The 15997-nt window shown below is 39.0% G+C and overlaps 1 long non-coding RNA gene across 1 annotated transcript in view; it reads left to right on the top strand.

Moving 5' to 3' along the window:
* The first annotated feature begins 246 nt into the window (after nt 1-246).
* The window catches only part of LOC102472933 (uncharacterized), a 28332-nt gene continuing 12581 nt past the window's right edge, over nt 247-15997 (top strand). Inside the window, exon 1 of the long non-coding RNA XR_003548858.1 lies at nt 247-333. This is a non-coding gene — a long non-coding RNA (uncharacterized LOC102472933). The remainder of the gene's footprint in view (nt 334-15997) is intronic.

Below are 15997 nucleotides of genomic sequence, written 5' to 3'. Positions count from 1 at the left end.
TTGTAAAAAACCTGAAAGCCAAGAAGGAAACCTCTCTGAATTCAGTTTTTGATGGGAGAATGCTGATTCACTGGTTTTTTTAAAAAGAGGAATGAATCAATCATCTACTACCTACATAACACCACGTGTCTTAGGGAGAACGTGTCTTAGTTTCTAATCAACAAATTCTCCATTGCCACAAATTCCAACTTAGGGTTCTTCAACTATTGTGACATATTGAGATTCAGTCATGGATTGCCACAGGAACAGGAGTTGATAACAGTTCAGTAAGAGAAAATGCTTAGAGGTGACAACATTGAAACCAGGCAGGATGTCCAGTTATATCCAACCAGGGTAAGAGACAAGAGAAGTTAGCATTCGGCAGCGTCGAGGGCTTCCTGTGAAAATTCTAGGGTTGTCTAAGACACGGGTCCACATTTCCCTAAATACTTCTTCATTTTTTTTTTTTTTTTGATACCCAGATGCAGACAAGGTGAGCAAGTATGGTAAAATAGGAATATATTAGGGTTTGAATTGTTTGAAAAAAAAAATCTAGAAAGCTAGCAAGTCTAGTCATGGGGGAGAAAAGTTTAAATTCCTAAAAGTATTGCCTGAGCATCGAGCCATGGGTTTAAAAATAATACGGAACCTAGTTCTAAAGAGTAGCAATTGTCATCATAATCATTTCTCAGAGCCTTGACGACATAGATCTATCGCAGTCCAGCAAGCATACTGTAGTTTAGGACTGATGCCAGTTCACTTCTTACTGATTTCCTACACTGAAATTTCATTTCTTAAGCTCTGTGAATAGATTTCTCTTGGCTCTTTCTGCTTCTATTCCGGGGTCTCCTATGATAATTATCAGTATGACGTACAAGGTGTTACCTCTCCGAGTGGACCTAGTTTCAGTCATAATCACATGGTGCACTTGCCGTTCAGTGAGCCAAATAGTGCAAACACTCTCCTGGATTGGTGGGATTTTAAATGTCCAACACGAATACTTTGTACCACTTCTATTTTTCAGTTAATCTCAGAATTTTTATCCCTTTTACTGGCTTCTTAGCAATACATATTTGAATGGTGTCATCTGTAAACATTCTACATTTTGGTCCTCTTAGTTATTTAACTATTGTAACCATAACTGCCAAAATTCAGCTTGCACTTATTGTGATTATTGTCTTTCATGGTGTTTTCGTTCTTTCTCCTTTTCTCTCTAAAGCCCTTTTAAAAAATATTTTAATTTATTTTATACATTCAATCACTGTACATCACTACAGCTTATAAAATAAATTTGCCTAACATGAATACACTTCACACCAGTCCAGTTGAAGATATCATAAACATAATCATCAACAGACAATCCTCTCTTTCTATGTCCCATAAATATCTTGCCTCTATTTTTCTCCTGATTCCTTTTCTCTCACTCTTTTCCATCTCCTGCCCTCTTCTGACACTGTGTCCAGAATCTGTAATCATTGCTCATTCTTCTCTATCCTCTACTCTGTCAGTTTTGACCATAGAATGTAGACAGTTGATATATATTAAGTGGAGACATACAATGTCTCTCTTTCATAGCCTGGCCTGCTTCACTAACCAGTATATCTTCCATATTCATTCACTTTCTATCAAATGCCACAGTATTTTTTTTTTTTTATGGCTCAGTAGTATTCCGTAGAATATATTTCCCACTCTTCTTTAATCCATTCATCTGTTTGTGGACATTTGGGTTGGTTCCACGACTTAGCAATTGTGAATAAAGCCGCAATACACACAAATGTGTAAGCACTTTTTCTACTGTCTACCTCTTTTTCTTACTCTCTTTCTCTGTCTCATTTTCCTTCTTATTATATTATCTGATATCTAGGAATTAAAATTGTACATGGTTTATATTTACTTTATGTCTTCATACAATTCTGTTTCTTTAATGGCTAATTGTTTTATGTAGATTTCTCATGTACATATTTTTTCTCTCTAACGTTTTGTGATAAGGTTCAATAACTTGATCAATTTTTGTACTGACAGTATATTTCCTGAGCTTTTGGGGGAAGCCCTTGTTTTCCTGACAGTCACTGGAATTCCAGTTCCATGTCCTTGGCCCCAGGCGTTGCCTAGAGTGGAGTGGGAAGCCTGTGAATGGAGCGTAGTCCTAGCAGGACTTGAGAGACCATGCTGCCTCTAGAGCCCCAGGGAGTAAAACAAATGCTGGGAGTGTTTACTACAGCAAGGACTGCTGGCCACTTCGAGGAACTGAAGAGGGCACATGTCTTCATTATTTCAAAGAACAAAAAGTAGTTTGAATCTTTTTTTTTGTTTCCTTTTGCCAGATGAAACAAGTCTTCTCTCTTGATAAGAACTGGTCCACCGTTCACTTGTCCAATTACTCAGTCCCGGGTTATGCACGGTGCTTGTCTCCTGGGTGAAGGACAGGGGTATGCACGATGCTTGTCTTCTGGGTGAAGGATTTCCTGTCCCTTTTGGCAGAAACACTGTATGTAGGCCACTGCCCCACTTCCACAGCCCCGGAGCCTCCCGTGAGTGTCTTCCGTGTCACAATTCCTAATTATTTTGGGAGAACTGAACTTGACTTGCAGTTTTATCCTGGGGGCAGATACTGGTGTCTACTGATACGAAAGTGCATACTTGGCACAATTTTTCAACAGCAGTTATTAATTACTGTCTGGCTATCACAAACTGCAGTGTTATTTAGCACATGTTCAGTTCAGCCTTACCCTCTTTGTGGGGAGATTATACTTACCTGCCCCAGTAATGTGGATTGGACCACCTCTTCCTTTAGCCCCTGAGAAGACATGTCCCACATTTACACAGATGCCTTTTCCATGCAGCAGGACCCTCCGAAAGCCTAGGACAGGGCCACTGAGATTTGTGAGCACACCATAAAGGTTTACTAGTAGTAGATGACAGGTGGTGTGGTGGTTAGGGTGCTGGACTCCTACATGGCAGACTGTGGTTTGAGTCCTGGACCTGGCAGTATGCTTTCTCACCTTTCCTATCTTTCTCTGTCTCTCTCTGGTGAGCATACATGCTCTATAGCAAATTTAAATAATAATAATAATTTAATTTAATAAATAATTTTTGAGAGATTTTTGCTATAGGGCACATGCACTGGTAGGGGGAAGAGAGAGACAGAGAAATGGAAAGCAAAAAATCACCCCCCAGAAGGGGTGGCCACAACACAATCCCCTCTCCTCTATTCTCTGCACCTGTGCCCAGAGTGAGTTTTAAGCCACCAAGTCTGGAACTTGAACTGCAGTCAACTACGCGGGAGTCAAGCGACAACCATTTTGCCATCTACTGGTCTTAATAATTCTTTAAAAGTAAAGGAAGTACCAGGTTTGGGAGTTAATTACTATAGTTAAAATTACTAATATAGAATTTGGCACAAGGAATAGAGTGAAGCCATTTAAAATATAGTAAAAATCTTCCCCCCAAACCTAAAATATATGCCATCCTCTTTAAGGCAGGACAGTGAATGTTAAAAGGCCTGGAAGAAGATAATCCATGCTGTTACTATGACAAACCTGTTGATTAAGCTCACTTTCACAATTTCTTGAATGTAGTTAAAATATCTAATGCACTTATGCGCTTGTTCGATGCAGTAGAAGGAGAATAAGGATAGCCGAGTTGATTGTTACTAATTATATCAGATAAACTGGAGGTCATAGGGACAGTCATGACACATTTTTCTATGTTTTACTATGCAAAAATGCATCATGGCTTTCCTAACAACCTAATATTATCTTAAGGGAAAAGAAAAAGAGATTACCATGTTAACATCAGGATGAAAGAAAAAGCTAGTCCATAAGTGTTGACAGTTGCAAGTTTGAATGATACCTCTGTGTCTCCTTGCCAACCACTCAGAGACAGAACTGAGAACAGCTCTGAACCAAAAGGCCTGGTGAGATTGAGATCAAGACCAAACCTCACGGCAAAGACCTAACAGGATCATGATGATGGCACCTTCTGTTAAATCCACTGAGTGGATTAACCTGACCCCAGATGACCCTTTCAGGCGGTCAGAATGACTCTTACAGTAGATGTGATAGAAAAGGGCATGTTCCTCCTAAGATCAAGAAGCTCTGAGTTGTAAATCGAGAATCCTGTCTGACACGGAAATGTGGATGGAGACACTGGCATATGAAGCTGATGGAATGAAAAAAATAAAAAATAAAAATAAACGGAAACAAGTAAACAAACAACTAACACAAAGCTTTTGACAAATGCACTTCCAACCTGGGCTAAAAAGAACTGTGACTCTTTGAGATAGAAAATTATCCTTGGGCACTCAAATTTTTACAGACAGAAAACAGTGATGCTCCCCCACCCCAGAAAGAATATTTTCTGATGCCTTTTTTAGATGTGTTCAAGGAGAAAATTTAAAAAGAAAACAGTCCCAAGGGCAAAGTCAAGACCCAGTGGGTGCTATGGACTAGGACGTATCCCCGTGGGTGAGAGCTTGGCCTGGCCCTTCTCTGACATCTATGTTGGGGCCCCTTGGTCAGTCTGTCCAGCTGGATTTCAGAATTGCTGTGGTGACCGCCATCATCTCCCTCTCACTCTTTCTACATGTGAGTATCTGTCGTGGTTGTCCTGTTGCCATACCAACATTGAATGCTGTGCGTTGTGGGAGCAGACAACTTGCCATGGTAGGTCCAAGTCTCTGGATCCAGAAGTCCTATGGCTGGGCCCCGTAGGGACTGTTCTGAGGGCCTGGGTTTCTCCAGGGCATGGTATCATGTTTGAATGGGATTTCCTGGTTTCTTTTCTGAGGATAAAGCAAATGTATTTTATGTTTTGAATCAAGTACATAGTTGTGACTAAAAGTGGGACGGCCCACTTTATATGTGTTGATTTCCGAGTGCATTGCTTTCTACAGGCCTCTGTGGCATGGGGTACCTTCCTGTCTTCCTTCCCCTGATTCAGGGCCTGATCAAGTGATCAGTTTTGACACCTGCAGCATGTCCCAATGCCAAGCGGAGGCTTTTGAGACAGCCCAGGCTTCAACTCACCTTATTGTGCTTCAGTTTTGGTCAAGAAAACAGGACATCTCAGATAAAATGCACTTCTTTTCATTCTTTTTTATTATTATTATTATCATAATCATCATAATCTTCTTTATATTACATTGGGTTACATATAATTTTACAGTGTATTGCATTGCTTTTTGAAAAGAGAATGCCATGCATGTCAGTCAATACAGAGACATTAATCTCCCCACTTCATCATTCAATATCTTTTCTGTTTTTTCCAATCATTAAATCCTAGAATAAACACATTTTGGAGAGACTCTGAGCACAGCCCAGAGGCTAAGTGAGATTTCCACAGCCGAGATCCATGTACAAGAGCACGCGGTTAATATTCACTGCTGCAAGCTAACAAGTTTTCGGACGTGTTTGTTGTCACACCAAAAGCTAATTAAGACACACGTCTTCTACCCCAGACTCATCTTCTGGATTGAATTTCACTGACTGAGTCTTTATTGTAAGTTTCTGCTAACAAGAGTCACTTTAGTTTGGAGAATCTTCTGATCATTTGTGAATTTAGGTTTCTTTATTTGGTTTCACTTAGTGGAATATATTTATATCTCCCAGAAGTCACTTTTCAGTCTGGGAATAGTATTTTTATTTTATTCTTTTGGTATTATGAAGAATTTATTCTTGAGACCAGCAGCTGGAATAATGGCTATGTCGTTGGACTCCCATGTAGCTGACCATGGTTCAAGTCCTGGAACTGGTGGCTTAAACTCATGCCAGGCACATCTGTGTGCATGACCAAGATCCTAAGAGGAGAATGGAGGAGAAAGGATTGTGGCATGGCCTCCCCCCTGGGGGGTGATATCTCGCTTTCTGTCTCTATTTCTGGCGAGTGCACACACCTTATAACAAAACAAAAACAAAAACAAAACAAAACAAAAACTCTCAAAAAATGAAGAATTTATTCTTATGTTGTTATTTTGCTTTTTCAATAGAATTTAAAAAGGAACAAAGAGCTTGCAAATTTAGTTTCTTGACTAAATCCATCTCTTTGATTCCACTGGCATTAGATACATATACCCTAAAAAAGGATCCTAAGCAGGAAATTAAATATCTCTTGTTTGTGTATGGGCTTTCAAACCCTGACTCCCCCCTGGGGGGTGATATCTCGCTTTCTGTCTCTCTATTTCTGGGGAGTGCACACACCTTATAACAAAACAAAAACAAAAACAAAACAAAACAAAAACTCTCAAAAAATGAAGAATTTATTCTTATGTTGTTATTTTGCTTTTTCAATAGAATTTAAAAAGGAACAAAGAGCTTGCAAATTTAGTTTCTTGACTAAATCCATCTCTTTGATTCCACTGGCATTAGATACATATACCCTAAAAAAGGATCCTAAGCAGGAAATTAAATATCTCTTGTTTGTGTATGGGCTTTCAAACCCTGAGACAATGGTATTTTCATTGAAGGGAGTATTGGTTGGTGTAAAGACTACCTGAGAAAAAGCACAAGTCTCTCAGCAGTCTCAGGACTCCAGCACACCTCTCTAATAACCCCATCATGGTCCATTGAACCCAGACACAGTCTTTGATCTAGACCATAATAACCCAAGTGATTTGGTGCAGTGGATAAAAATAAGAGATTCTAGTCAAACATAATAGCTACTATCTACAAGTTAAAGCACAAGAGTCCTTTGAAACAGTTTGAGATATATTTTTAAAAACCTTAAAATTTTGACTTTGAATAAATTAAGGAAACAATAATAGGCCAGAAAGAGTAGCAGCCAGAGAGAAGCTCTCAAGGGAGACAATGGTTTGGAGGAACAGCATTGATTTCTAGTGTAAAACTCCATGCCATTAAGATTCTTACGCTATTTTTAGTATCTAATGCTACTGAGACCTCTTACTATAAATTGTGGATATTCATATTATTCTGACAGCTTCTTTTCAAATTAGAAAACTGTCCACTAGAAATTTTCTTTAGGTATTGTATGGCTGGGAGCTAACAATGTCACAGCCTGGAAATAGACATTCCCAAATTGATCCAGCATCCCCTGGGAATACAAGTCTACCACTCCCTCTCCCTTTGTTTTCTATTCTTTCTCTTTTTCTCTCTGTATGTAAAATATGCAAACATCATGTGTGAGTATATATAGCTGTATAGTGTGTGTTTGTGTGTGTGTGTGTGTGTTTCTGTGCTCATCATGCCAGTGGGTTCAACTTGTAAGAGACCTGCTTTGTGTTTGCCATTTGATCTGAATCATGTCTCTGGGAGGTTTATCTACCCAGCACATCTCCTACTTCTTATTTTTCCTAGATATGTCCAAGATATATTAACTTCACAGGCCTGAAACTTACTAATCCTTCTTCCCTCACGACACATATAAACCCCTCACCTTGGGTTCTAGATGGTATTGCTTCTATTAGCACTGTTCTCCTGCCAGAGAACCTCTCCTTTCACTCCATCAGCTGTCACTCATCTCCCTAACAAAGTAACTATCTCTGTCAATCTGTTGATGATCATTCTTAGAATCTGAAGAGGTTTCCTCAGTCTTATCAAGGATCTAAACCTGAAAAAAGATATAAAATTTCCAAAATTCCCAAATGACTGCCACCCATTAATATGGATTGCAGAAGGAGGGCGGTCATTAAATTTCCTAGTAGACTTTTTTTTCTTTTGGTCTTCCTGAGTCTTGAAGTGGGACTGAGAGCTTTATTACTGGTTGTGCCACCAGTCACAGATGGTTTCTGGATCCCTCCATTTCAAGGCCACTCACATAGCCTGTTCCCTCATCTTACCAGGTCTCTCTGTTCAGACCTACAGTCTCACTTGAATACTTTGCTCTTCAAAGTCCTTGACCTCTAGACAAACTTTGTATACACAAGACTTAGTGCCAAATTTGTTTTTGCTTTTGTCTTTAATATCTTCAAGTTTAAAAAAATTATTTTAACTTCTTTTATACACTCAATCACTATACATTACTAGAGCTTATAAAGTAAATTTACCCAACACAAATACACTTCACACCAGGTGAGTTGAAGATACTATATATGTCATCATCAACAGATAATCATCCATTTCTGTGTCCCATAGTGCCTTGCCTCTTTTTTTTTTTCTCCTTGATTCCCTTTCTCACACTCTCCTCTTTCTCTCACCATGTTCCCATGCTGTCTACAGTTTCTGTGATAGAGTGCGTATGGTTGGTATATATTAAGTAGAGACATACAATGGCTTTCATAGCCTGACTTGCTTCACTCAGCCATAAATTTTCCATATTCATCCACTTTCTATCAAATGTCAGAATATTATTGTTTTTTTATGACTAATATTCCATAGAGTATATGTACCATGTTTTTCAATCCATTCAACTGTTCATGGACATTTGGATTGGCTCCATGTCAGCAATTGCGAATAATGCCCCCGTAAACGTAGTTTTTTCATGGATACATTTGGGTCTTCCATATACATAATCATGTCACGTGCAAAGTACTTTTCCAACTGAGCATTCTCCTATCCTTTGGGTATATACTCAGGAGTGGAATTTCTGGATGATCTGATCATTTTATTTGTAAGTCTTTGAGGAATGGCAATATTGTTCTCCACAGTGGCTGGATTAATTTACATTCCCACCAACAGTGTAATTCCCTTTCAACCACAGACTCACCAGTAGTTATCTTTTTTTTTTTTTTTTTTTTTAATTTTTCCCCCACTAATGAATCTTAGCCACTCTAACTGGAGTTAGGTGGTATGTCATTGTAGTTTTGACCTGCATCTCCCTTATGATGATAGATGTTGAGCATTTTTTTCATATGCTTTTTGGCTGTTTGTATGCCTTCCTTAGAGAGTTGTTTGTTCAGCTCATTTTCCAATCTTTTAAGTAAGTTGACCATTTTGGGGGCCGGGTAATCTGCTTGAGTTCCATGTGTATTCTGGTTATCAGTACCTTATCTGAGGCATAATCTAAAAAAATATTCTCCCATTCTGAAGGTTCCCAATTCACACTAATTACAGTGTCTTTTGCTGTGCAGAAACTTCTTTTTATTTTTTTGGAGAGGTTTTTGATATAGGGAATGTGTACTCAACAGAAAGACAAAGAGAAACAGAGAGACAGAAAGTGAGAAATCACCCCCCTTCCCTTCCCCCCCCCCGAGGGGATGGCTACACTGCAGTCCCTTCTCCTCCATTCTCCTCTTGGAATCTTGGTCATGCATGCACATGTGCCCAGCGTGAATTTAAGTCACCAGGTCCAGGACTCAAACCATGGTTGACTACATGGGAGTCCAGAGACATAGCCATTATGCCAACTGCTGGTCTCTGTGCAGAAACTTAATTTCATGTATTCCCACTTGCCTATTTTTGAGAGTTTTACCTGTCCTTTGGGGTCTTATTCAAAAGGACTCTGTCTACTCCAGTATCTCCCAGATTTTCCCCAGTGTTTTCCACCAGTAGTTTTATTGTTTGAGGTCTTAGGTTCAGATCTTTGATCAACTTTGAGTTGATTTTTGTTAATGGTGAGAGATAAGGGTTCAGAGTCATCTTTCTGCAGGTGGATACCCAATTGTTCCTATGCCATTTGCTTAAAAGGTTTTCTTTTTCTCACTGGATTGACTGGTACCCTTTGTCAAAAATCAGTTGGCTATATGTTTTGGAGTTTATTTTTGGGGTCACTATTTTATTCCATCGTTCCACATGTCTGTTTTTGTTCCAATACTTTGTTGTTATAATCATCACAGCTTTGTAATATATTTTGGGGCCTGGGAGTGAGATGTCTACCACTCCACTCTTCTTATACTTGCACAGAATTGCTTTGACAATACAGAGTCTTTAATGATTCCAGACAAATTCTATCATTGTATTTTCTTTTCTTCATTTTGAGAGACTTGTGCTATAGGGCATGTGTGCTTACCAGAGAGACAAAGATAGACAGAGAGACAGAAAATGAGAAATCACTCCCAGGGGGGATGGCCACACCGCAATCCCTTCTCCTCCATTCTCCTCTCAGGGTTTTTGGCATGCATGCAGACATGCCTGGCATGAGTTTGAAGTCGCTGGATCTGGGACTCAAAACTGCAGTTGACTACATGAAAGTCAAGTGATGTAACTATTACACCATCTGCTGGTCCTTAAGATTGTCTTTTCTAAATCTGTGAAGAATGTGTCTGGTACTTTGATTGGCATTGCATTAAATATCTAGATTAATTTGGGTGGAATTGCCATTTTGATTATATTAATTCTGTTGATGCAAAAACATGGGATGTCCTTCACTTTTTGTGTTATTATCATTATTTTTAAATTTTCATAGTTTTGAGGTCTTTGACTCTTTGATTAGATTTATTCCTAGCTATCTTATACTTTTTGTGGCTCTGGTAAATGGAATTACTTTCTTCAGTTCTATGCCTCAATCTGATTGTAGTTTATATATAGAAATGTTATAGCTTTTTTAAAGAATTATTTTATTTGACTTTATTTATGTATTTCAATTTTCACCAGAGTGGGGGGAGAGAGAAAGAGAGACAGACAGACAGACAGACACACACACACACACACACACACACACTCAGGACTTGAACCATAGTCAGCCATGTGGGAGTCCAGCGCCCTTAACCAACACGCCACCTGCTGGCCCTAATGCTATAGAGTTTTGTATGTTGATCTTGTATCCTGCCACTTTACTTTATTTATTTTTTCCAGGAGTTTTTTCATGGATACATTTGGGTCTTCCATATATATAATCATGTCATCTGCAAATAGAGATAATTTCACCTCTTCTTTCCCTTTTTGAATGCCTTTATTTTATTCTCTTTTCTGATTGCATTGGCTAAGACTTCCAGCACTATATTGAAAGGGAGTGGAGAAAGTAGGCAACCTTGTCTTGTATCTCTTTTCTGATTGCATTGGCTAAGACTTCCAGCACTATATTGAAAGGGAGTGGAGAAAGTAGGCAACCTTGTCTTGTATCTCTTTTCTGATTGCATTGGCTAAGACTTCCAGCACTATATTGAAAGGGAGTGGAGAAAGTAGGCAACCTTGTCTTGTACAAGTTTTTTTGATAGAAAGGCTTTCAGCTTTTCCCCATTCAGTATGATGTTAGCTATAGGTTTCTCATAGATGGCTTTTACTGTGTTGAGAAATTACCCTTCTATGCCTATCTTGCTGAGAGTCTTAATCATGAAAAGATGTTATATTTTATTGAACACTTCTTCTGCATCAATTGAAATGATTATATGGTTTTCATCTTTCTTTCTGTTAATATGGTTTATTATGTTTATGGTTTTGTGTATGTAAAATCACCATTGAATAAAGCCTACCTGGTTGTGATGTATAATCTTCTTTATATGCTGTTGGATACAATTTTCTAGTACCTTATTTAGAATTTTTGCTTTTATATTTATCAGAGATATTGGTCTGTAGTTTTTCCTTCTTGTTATGCCCTTGTTTGTTTTGGTGATGAAGGTGATGGAGACTTCATAAAATGAATTTGGGTCGGGTCCTTCCTTTTAGATCTTTAGAAATAATTTGAGTACAACGGGGGTTATCTCTTCTTAAAAGTTTTGTAGAATTCAGAAGTGAAGCCATCAGGAATATCTGCAAAATTTAAACAGACCTTCCTGAAAGCCAGTGGGAAGCATTTGAGAGAGAGATAAGACAGATGTTTAGCAGCTGAGTCACAGTTTTTCTTGAGTCATGATTTGCTTATGTAACCTCTCCTGATTTTCACAATTCTGAGAATTCCAAGATATTTGACAGCATTTATAGCATTTTGGGGCATTGCCTGGCACATGACAGGAAGTTGTTTCATATGTGTCCCAGGGACAAGAATGCCTAACACTACTTACTTGTGGGTGTCTTCCTTTTTCATGTTGTATCAAGCGCATTTTTATATCATGAAGGTACTTAGACCATTAGAATCTGTTTCTTCTTCTGCACATACAATGACTTTCTTGTTAAGATAAATTTAAAAATACAAATGCAAAGCTCAATAACAAGTTGGTCTAATTAATGTAAATATTACAATATTACTAGAAGGTAGAGTACAATGGCAAATTGTACCCTACCTTCTACCCTTGTCTAAGTTATAAACATATGCAATAATTGTATCACAATGTGCACCTTTTAATGGTGAGCTATAAATTTTTATATCATTTGAAGATATTCTGACCTCAAGAATAGTAAAATTTGAATGAAAATGTTTTAAATTGATGGACTGATATACTGAGTACCTATTATGTAGGAAAACACTTTCAGACATTGCTTAATTTAAGCTGACCAACTACACTGTAGGGTTCCAGATGAGGAGACTGACGCTCACTGTGATTAAGTAACTTGCTCAGAGGCTTGCTATGTGAGAGACTATGTCAGACTATAATTCCCTTTTCCTTCCAAATGTTGTGCTCATTATAGCATACACTATGCTTCTTAATGATGTTATTGATTTCACTGTAGTCTTCAGTCTGTTCCTACTAAACCAATATCATTTTGAAAAATAAAAATTCTGTTTGTTTGTAGCTGGGAAACGGAAAAGGATGGGCACTGGTGCCTAATAACCACTCTGAGACAGAGCTCAAACTCCGTCTGCAAGCCTTTCCTGATCAGACTCACACCTTTTCATTTCAAAGCCATTTCAGCCTTGGGTTCAGAAAGCAAAGCAGAATGAGTACAACAAAGTGATTGCCAGAAAAGACTTTTCTAGAGAATTAGTAATTTTACCCATAACAACTCAAAAATGTCTAACACTTGGAATGCAGAACACTGATGCCAAATACTTCCCTTGAACTTCTTACAGATGAGCTGGAATCTTGCCTAAAAGTCTACATACATGAATGAGGGAGTACCAGATATACATACATTCGGCCAGAGAAATACATGTGTAATGAAAAAAGAGTCTTCATTCTATTGCCTTGAGTCCCTAGCTTGCTCCACAGTTACTTACATGAAAGAGTTTTTAATTAAGGGAGTCTCTACCAAGGGACAGCATGATTCCAATAAGGAAAAAATCCCAGAGACAAGGTGATATGTCACCTGTAGTTATAGAAACCATTTTCCCAACCTTCTAGATGCAATGAGGACCTTTTGAAGTTTTAGTGTTCAGCCTGAAATTTTATGGTGGTTTATACTTGTTTTAGACTAAAATCTTACTTTTATATTATGTAAAAAAAAAATGCCTCTTAATGTATAGTTCCTCCCAAATAAAGAAAATGCCATTGGAACAAAACAATTTTTACAAATAAATTATTTTGATATAAATTATCAATACTTAACAAACACCCTATTCTAATGTGCTAGAATTTGTAGAAACCAACTTGATCAGCTCTATTCCAGTTGAAGAAACTGAGGCTTAGACACTCTAAGTAGTTTGTGACTTGACCACATCTATTTCCTAGTGTTGAGCTCTCATTCTCCTGACACTCATTACTCTGGTAAATTCATGAAGCCCAAGAATTTAAATATCATATGTATGCTCCTGGCACCCACGTTCATAATTCTAATTCTCTTCCTTGAACTCCAGACTCATACGTCCACCTGTCTACCTGTTACCTGCTTTGATGTACACGAGGCATGTCCCATTGATTACATCTAATATGGAGACCCTGACCTTCCCACCAAATCCTGCTCCACTCTCAGTCTTTCTCATTTCAGTAAATGGCCATTGATTTTCCTAGTGCCTTGAGCCAAAAAACTTGGCATCATCCTTGATGACTTGAACTCCCTCTCTGTCATCTGCAAATACCATCAGCTCAACCTTCAGAAAAGATAGAAAAAGCTGTTGTCTCTTTTTATTTGTTTTTAGAAAGTATGTATTTGTTTTCTCTAAGTTAGCTCATATCCCAACTCTAATCAAAACCAACGCTTTCTCTCAGAGGAAGGGCCAGAGTCCTGCTCACGCAGTAGGACGTGTGCTTCCTTTCCTTTCACAGTCCTCTGCTCCCCCTCATGGCACTCACCAAGTCTGCTGTTTGAACTTCCACACATTCTGCTCTGGTCTCTTGAGTTTCTGGCAATGAGTCCTTTTTTTAAAATGAAATTATTATTAATTATTATCATTTACAAATTTGCTGTAGGGCATGTGTGCTCATGAGAGAGAGAGAAAGAGAGAAAGTGAGAAAGCAAGCCACCGGGCCCTGAATCCAGAGTCAGCCATGTGGGAGTCCAGCACCTTAACTACCATGCCACCTGCTGGCTCCTGGCAGTGAGTTCTTTAAATGTTGCAGGCCGCCCCTGTGATATGCACGTGCCCCTCTCCGGTGCACTTCTCTCCCAGGTGTCCCTCTGGCACATCCCTCACTGTCTTCAAATCTATACTAAGATGTCTTCTCTGGCCATTCTCTTCAATATTGTAACCAATGGGACCAGACAGTGACACAGCAGCAAAACATGACACCCAGGGGGGCAAACACTCCACAAACACTCTGGGTGTGTGCATGTCTGTGGTCTGGGGCTGGCTGGAACCGGGTGGATCATAGGAAAGGACCCTGTGGGGAGTGCTGTTCATGTTTCTCACTTTCTCTCTGTCAGTGTCTCTCATTCATGGATGAGGTAGATGGACAGACTTGAAAAAAAAAAATCTTAAAAATTGCAGTCCCAGCTCCCAGCTTTTCCTATCCCTCTTTCCTTCAAGGCAAGTATTGTGTCTATTTCATTTAATAATAGATAACTAGTTCAGCAAGCGTTACAAGGTCAGTCTATATTCAGTAAAAAATTTTGGACCAGTTGATGGTGTGGTGGTTAAGGCACTGGATCCCACATGGCAGACCGAGTGGTTTCAGTTCCAGCTTAAATCATTTGCAAAAACATGCTGGGTGCATGTGCATGCATGCCCACAATCATGAGAAGAGAATGAAGGAGAAAGGATTGCTGTATGGCCATCCTCCCTGAGGGTACTTTCTCACTTTTCCTTTCTCTCTCTTTCTCTGTTTGTCTCTTTCAGGTGAGCATATGGGTTCTCTGGAAAAAAAAAATTTTTTTAATTAGTGAGTGATGGGACCAGCAGATAGTTTAATTATTGCATGACTGGACTCTCACATAGTCAACTGCGGTTCAAGTTCCAGACCCAGCAGCTTAAAACTCACTCTGGGAACATGTGTGTGCATATCCAAAATTCTGAGATGTGAATGGAGGAGAAGGGATTGAGATGTGGCCATCCCCCTTGGGGGGGGTGTGATTTCTCACTTTCTGTTTTTCCTGTCTCTGTGTCTCTGGAGAGTCCACACACCCTATAGAAAAAATCTTTCAAAAACAAAACAAAAACAAAAGAATTAGGAGTGAGTAAATGAATGTTTTTGTTAATTTCTAGTAATCACCTTGGGGAAATATCTAAGCAAAATTCCCTCTCTTACCAGAGATTTATCTACAAAACCATATTCCAAAAGGAAATGTTCTGTTTCAAACATGAATCATCATTATTTAATGACTTTTCTAGTTATTTAATGATTGAAAGATTATAGTGCCATATGAATAGCTTTTCCATTCCCAAGTGCAAGGTCACATCAGGACTTGATGTCTTCTTCGCCAAATAAACTATGAATTTGTATTTTTTTTTAAGAGAAGTTTTTGCTATAGGGCACATGCATTTGCCAGAGAGACAGAAAGAGACAGAGACAGGAAGCAAGAAATCACCCTCCGGGGGAATGGCCATGTTGCGATCCCGTCTCCTCTCGGGGTTCGGGGCATGCATACACATGTGCCCAGCATGAGTTTAAACCATCAGGTCCAAGACTCAAACTGCAGTCAACTACATGGGAGTCCTGCAATGCAGCCATTTCGCCATCCACTGGTCCCTAAATTGTGCTCTCTATCTTAGAAATATTAAATCATCATCTTATTTGATAGCTATAGCTAAAAACGGCATAAATACAGGGCAGAGTGAGATGAGAGGTATCTGACATTCTCAGTCACAGATTATAGGGATTATAATCTCTGTGCCCATAAAAGATGGGCATTTTATGCCCCGCTCAATGCACATGGAATGCCTGCACTCTCCAGCAGGAACTGAAAGGACGAAAGGGACACTAGCAGGGGCAGGGAGT

This window comes from Tupaia chinensis, unplaced genomic scaffold, assembly GCF_000334495.1.
Source record: "Tupaia chinensis unplaced genomic scaffold, TupChi_1.0 Scaffold000144_1, whole genome shotgun sequence".
NCBI classification, from domain to species: Eukaryota; Metazoa; Chordata; class Mammalia; order Scandentia; family Tupaiidae; genus Tupaia; species Tupaia belangeri.
The sequence above is the reverse complement of the archived record's forward strand: the minus strand, read 5'-3'. Positions and strand labels throughout refer to the sequence as shown.